This window comes from Schistocerca americana, chromosome 3, assembly GCF_021461395.2.
Source record: "Schistocerca americana isolate TAMUIC-IGC-003095 chromosome 3, iqSchAmer2.1, whole genome shotgun sequence".
NCBI classification, from domain to species: Eukaryota; Metazoa; Arthropoda; class Insecta; order Orthoptera; family Acrididae; genus Schistocerca; species Schistocerca americana.
Genome location: NC_060121.1, coordinates 249,821,092 through 249,828,079, shown reverse-complemented (window position 1 = coordinate 249,828,079; position 6,988 = coordinate 249,821,092).

Here is a 6,988-nt window from a genome sequence, read left to right as displayed (position 1 = left end):
TCCCCCTCTGTGACCACTTGCTCTTCACTCCTCTGTCCATCTGCTTCTACCTCTCTGTTTGTCTCCTCCTATACCTCTGTCCATCTACTCCTATCCCTCAGTTCATCTTCCCCTCCCTCCTCCTCCTCCTCCTCCTCCTCCTCTCTTTGACCATTTCCTCCTGCCACCTCTCTGTCTACCACATCCTCCCCCTCTCCCAGTTCATCTCTTCCACCCCCAATCTCTGTCGATCTGATCAATGTCTCTGTGGCAATCTACTCTTCCCTCCCCCATGCATCTGATCCCTCCTCCTCTATCCATCAGCTCCTACCCCTCTATCCATCCGCTCCTACCCCTCTCCTATCCAGTTGTCATCTTCTCCTTCCCCTTCTGTCCATCTCCCCTACCCTGCTCTAATTCCATCTCCTCCTTTTCCTGTGTTTGACCATCTCCTGCTGTCATTTCTCTGTCCATCTCCTCCTTTCCCCTCTCTCTGTCCATTTTCCTCTTCCCCTCTTTATGTCCATCTCCTCCTGCTCCCCTATGAATGTCCATATTCTCCCTCCACTTCTGTCTGTCCATCTCCTCTTCCCCACTTCTCTCTCCACGTTATAAACCCCACCGCAACGGGAGACCATAGGTTCGTACTTCACAGTATTTCTTTTCAGACTGTAACTAATATGAGTACCAAATTTGATTCACATCATTCCAGGGGATTGGGATGAGCTTTCTAACCATGGATTTGCCTGCGTACGTACATTTCGAATATATTTCAGACATATTTAAAAGATATTACACATATCTGTACACATATTTCACCCGACTCTCTAGTGAATTCCCTCTGCAGTTTCATTTTCACACACATCAATGTTTATGACGTCATATCTCCTGTACTATGTGTCGTGCAATGACATTCAGCGACATCTGTGGGTAATGTCTGCAAAATGCGTTCCAAATAGAGTCAGTAACAAAGAAGTAATAAATGCATGATTTGGTACTTTTTCACGCACCTCATCGTTTGTGACATCATATCTCCTGTACAATATGTTGTACAATGATATACTTTTGCTGGTATGTTCAGTGGTGTATGTGAATACCGTCTGCAAAAATGTGTCTCCATTACAATGAATAATAAAGACGTAATAAATTAAAACGTCAGACTCCATGCGGCAGTCTTACTGCATGTACAGCGAAAATGTAGTAAACGATAACTTTTTTCCTTTCATTATTCTGCGTAGGTCGTCAGCGGGAAGGTGTTTCGCAAAGATTTTAAATTATATTTAATTTTTGTTGCAAGTCACTAAGTACTCTCACTCTCAGATACTGGATGAATAATGTACAAATATTCACGCGTTGTGGGCTACATTGCTCTTCACTCCCACCCCTACCGTTTTGATAGGTCGGTAGTTCTTACCCACATAGTGATTTTTTTCAGACACTGAGTGATATGTGTGCCTAGTTTGATTGAAATCAGTCAAATAGTTTAGGAGAAGATGTTAAACATACATACATACATACGTATGTACATCCATTTTGATAATATGAGTAGGTACTGTGTCAGACATGGGTTCTTGACTGTCGTTTTCAGACGCCTGTCCTGTTTCCGAAATGCCCTCATCAGAACTGTTCCTTCGCACATTCGTCATACCTTACTAGCTGTTACTGAAGCAACTTCTTAGCAAGAGACTTTTCGACGTCTGGTTTGCTGACCAGCGGTGAAAAATCTGCGTGAAATAATATGTCAAATTTTTGTTTGATTCCTGATGGACTTGTCTGAACTTCGTCAGATGCTTCATTTCCAGTTGTGAGCTCTGCTAAGGTTAGTTTCTTCCGTTGCAACAAAGAGATTTTAGAAACGAAAAATCGTTTAGGAGAGTTTTGACGAACGTGGCCATTTCAGTGCATATACCTGTACAGCACGTAAAATCTTGGCCTGAGTGTGAAAAGTGCACCTTGTATTCTGCAACCGTGATATGTGACTGACTACCGAACTTTATTTGCATTTGTACAGGCTACACATCACTTAAAACTTGTTTTGGCTGGACCTACGTTCATCGTTTCTAATGTTTTAAACTTGACCATACTTCGTTAGCACTTCATTCAGAAAGGAGTTTTCTAATTTACACAAGAGGTTAAAGACACGAACAGCTTTATAATCAACATCTGCGCTGGAAACAGAAACAGTGCTTACAGTTCCGTCATGATGATGAAACGCAATTCCATGCCTCATCAAGAATCGGTTCAGTTACACAGGATGTAGCAGTTTTACGAAGAAGCTGTACTGATTCAGGTCTTATTAACCCCTGTGAACTTGATCACTTGTAATTTCTACTACACCCACTATGAAAACGTGTACTTCCCGTGAACGTGGTTGCACGACACGTATATACTTGTCGAGTGCAAACTGCACGGTACATTTTCTTGAAAACGTGACAGAGACTTAGCTAACTAACCGAAGGGGATAACAGCTGATTAACCCTTAATAACACAGCAGACAGAGCAAGATTAGGACACACACACACACACACACACACATACATACAGGAAACACAAACCTAGAGGACCCAGAACTTGTCACCAACGGTAGAAGCCGTAGTATATAACACGTCCATACGCTTACGCGTCTCAAGCGGAACAGTCCTAAAACACGTCTATGAGTCATTATTCCATCGACAGTTATCCTTTGTCAGATTTTCGTCAGCTAGGCAAGTTGCACCACTAGCAGGTGAAACTCAAATTGGGGTGGGATAGGCTGAACATCAATACAGGTTAAACAAGATAAGTTCGAAAGTGATATGCGGAAGTAAGGGCAGACTCAGAATTAATGTCTCTAAATGAGAGACGTAAAATAGAAGAACACAGAAGGAAATCGAAAGAGGATCGCAGTAGGGTGGAGGATGACACACTACTAAAAATACAAACTAAGAGTGCGAATAGCCCGCATCTCGTGGTCGTGCGGTAGCGTTCTCGCTTCCCACGCCCGGGTTCCCGGGTTCGATTCCCGGCGGGGTCAGGGATTTTCTCTGCCTCGTGATGGCTGGGTGTTGTGTGCTGTCCTTAGGTTAGTTAGGTTTAAGTAGTTCTAAGTTCTAGGGGACTTATGACCACAGCAGTTGAGTCCCATAGTGCTCAGAGCCAAGTGCGAATAAGCAGAGGGAGACCTAAAACCAGATGGAAGGATTTGGACTAACCTGTGTGAGTAGGTGTAACAGGCAAAGAAGATTATGTTAATGGTGATAAAATTTTTTAAAGCTTGATGAATGATAATTGCTGGAAGGAAATGGGTGCAGTGTAAGAGAATCATGAAAAAAAAAAGAAAAAAAAAGCTGGCCGGGTGTGAATAGGACTGAGGATTACGTGCAAAATTAATTATGCAGATAGGCAGTTCATTCATTGCGGGTATCGAGAATCTCGATCATTTTTGCCCGTTATCGGTATTGATACAACCAAGCTATCCGTCGGAGGGATTCCAAGATTTTCAAGAATGTTTCAGTTACAATAATATAAATGTGACAAAGTCATGCACAAGTCAGGCGACCATTATTATAACAACCAGTAGTTCTGTATTCGGTCTGACCGGGTTGCAATGTTAAAAGTCAAACATAAGGCAAATAATGACTTTATTGCTCATATGATGCTTTCGGAATTTATCCATCATCAGATTGCTGCACGTAGACAGGGCGTTTCAAGTTGTATGTGATACAAATTGAAACGTCATATCCACGCAATAATCGCTTCTGGATATGTGATGATGGAATAAATTGTGAAACGCGTCATATGAGCAATAAAGTCTTCCTTGCTTGATGTTTGACTTTTACCGTTGCGACCCAGTCAGACAGAATGCAGAACTACTGATCGTTTTAATTTCGGGTTTTATGCCGGATAACAGATGAAAAAAGAAAATTTTTTTCGTGTGATATAATTACAAATAACAATTTTCGGACTTTTTTCCTTCACTTGTACTGTGAAACCTCGCTTCTTGCCAAATTTCATCATTCTATGTCACCGGGAAGTACCCTATAGGTGTCGCTGAGTGACTTTGCGAGTGTCAAAATATGTGACATAACTGACCGTACCTTTTGACTGTATTGACTTAGAAGCTTACATTTGTTACGCGGCCAAGAGCCTATAAACGTTAGTATGCGACACTGATTTCAACTTGATACACCTATCCTTTCCTGAGAAAAAGGAGTCTTAACAGACGAACGAACTTTGAGTCACATAAGAAACGACAAAAAAATTCTTTTCGTGTGATATAATTACAAATTTACAGTTTTCAGATATTTTCCTTTGGTTTTACTGTGAAACCTGTCTGTTTTTCCAAGCTTCATGATTCTAGGTCAATGAGAAGCGCCCTATAGGTTTTGACAAATCAGTTTCCGACTGTTGAAATATGTGAGATAAATGGCCGTCTCTCTCGATTTCATTAACTTAAAAGCCTCAGTGTTGTACACCACCAGGGGACATAAATTCGAGCTTGCTACGTCTACTCGTTCCTGAAAAAAAAAAGAGTTTTAACAGTCGAACGGACAGATAGACACATTGACAACAGAGCGATCCTGCAGGGGTCCCAATTATATAGATTGAGGCACAGAACACTAAAAAGAATATAGCTTTAATCTATATATTTATACATATTTCTAAATCAAAGTCCCCGTCATGTTTTTCTGTCCGTATGTGAAAACTAACCCCAGGAACAGCTGTAGAGATTTTCTTCTGTAGAGATTTTCACACGGTTTTCATTAATAAACAGACTGATTTACGAAGAAGGTTTATGTACATAATCGTTACGTCAGCCAAGTCACCCAGCAGCAGGTACGATCGCCCCAAAAAGTATGGGCACAGTTACATTTTAGTGGTTGTAGGTTAAACGAACAGAACAGAACTCAGACACGTGCTACCTTACATTACGTAGGTTACAAATATGTCCAAATCATCTGTCCATAAAGTAACATACAGTGTTATGAAAATAAACATCGGTCTTCTGCATCCAAAAAAATGTTAGCACGCGAGCATGAATCCGACAGTGTGTTCGTTTTCTTCATGCATGTGCATCCCTTTAGCATCTGTAACAGCACGTAAACGCCTAGGAATGCTTTGCATTAAATTCCGGGTGATATCAGGAGTAATTTTCGACCATTCCTCCAGGGGCACTTTCTCCTAGTTGTTTCTACCGTACGGACGCCTTTTTCTGACTTCTGTGTCAAGACGAGCCCACAGGTTCTCAATGAGGTTCAAACCAGGGCTCTGAGGTGGTGTTAGAACCCTTCTGGGGGCATTGTACAGTAACCACTCCCGGGTTTTCATGGCGGTATGTTTTGGGTCGTTGTCTTTCTGGAAATGAAACATCCCAGTAAGGCCCAATGTTGTGCACTGGGGTGAAAATTACGTCGCAACACGTCGATGTATCTCATATGATCCATTGTACCGTGGATTACAGCTAGATTTCCAATGCCAGACGCCATCATACAGCCCCAGACCATTATACCGCCCCCGCCGTGTTTGACTGTGGGATGCATGTGTTTGATGTCGAGGTGCATATTCGGCTTGCGTCATACTTTCTTTCTTGCATCAAATCCGAACACATTCTACTTCGATCCATCGCTAAATAACACAGTGTTCCAAAACTCCGTCGGCTTGCTGATGTAGTCCTTGGCAAACTGCTGGCGTTTCTGCCGGTTAATTTCCGATATGTTTGGCTGTTTCCTGGGAGAACGTCCATGCATGTCAGCCTCATTCAACATATTTCGTATAGTTTGAACACTAACCGTCTTGTCGGACGTTGTCTGAACAACCTCAGCAATAGTTGCTGCACTTGTAGTGGGTTTCGTCCGAGCAAGTGCGAAGATACGGCGAAGTTCTCGTGTTGTAAGAACTTCTGGACATTCAGGATGACACTTATTCACTGTTGTTCTAGTCTCTTTATATTTATGAATGATGGCTCGTACCGTGGTGTAGCTATCAGAAACCTCTGCTCTGATTTGTCGATAGCTTTTCCCCTGTGAATGGAGCAATACCACTCTCTCACGTGACGCCACTGAATGTTCCTTCTTCTTCGGCCTCATGCTGACCACTATCGCGCAATACAACAACATGATAGCGACTGGGTCGTCAACAACACACAGTGTCTACTGTGTCAGCTGATGGCTTTCCGGTACCTGAAAACTCAGCAATATACCGAGAAGCCACGCTCTGTGCCAATACTTTTTGTGTGCAGAGGAGATACATGTTTGCCCGTAGCACTGCATTTCTTTGTTAATGGTAGGCGCTGTGGTCAGAATCGTAATGTCTGGTATGTGAGGTAGCACGTACATGTGCTTCGTACCGGAAGGTGTGGCGTTTGTAACCAGCAACGATAAATACGCACGTGTGCCAATACTTTTTGGTGCGATTTTACTTTGTGCAGTACGTGCAAGTAATTCCTAAAATCTCCTGTTACGTGACCCTATAAAAATTAAGGATGGCGGTATGGTGTGGGTAGTTAAGAAGAAAATACTTCAATAATCTGTTAGAGTTTTGCAATATGGCGAAGCTTCGAAAGTGGCCATTTTATTTTATCGTTAATGAAGCAGGATATAATTTGACCTAAGCAAACCAAACGCACTCCAGTTAAATCAGCTCCACTAAAGGAAAAAAAAAAAAAATTGCAACGGATGATGCTTTGGATCGCGAGACTTGGCGTTCGCTTCGGAAGCGATTTGCCTGAGAACCCATCTGAAAAGTGATTGCAGTTGCAATCGACTCCCCCAGCGCCGGGATTCACTCGACGCGCCGTATCGGATGGCGGGCGGTCGGGCCAGATGGATCGACTGCGGCCCGCGCGCTGGAGAGCTGCTATTTACGTTGGCCCCACTCATTTGACATAACTGCGCGTCCCGGGCCCGCCGAAAAACGCGATATCAAACTCAAAGCGATTTCCAGCGGAGGGAATACCGCCGCTAAACCTCTCACTTATAATTTCGTTGCATAATATTTGTAATATCAGTTTCCAGGAGTGAATGGGGTCCGT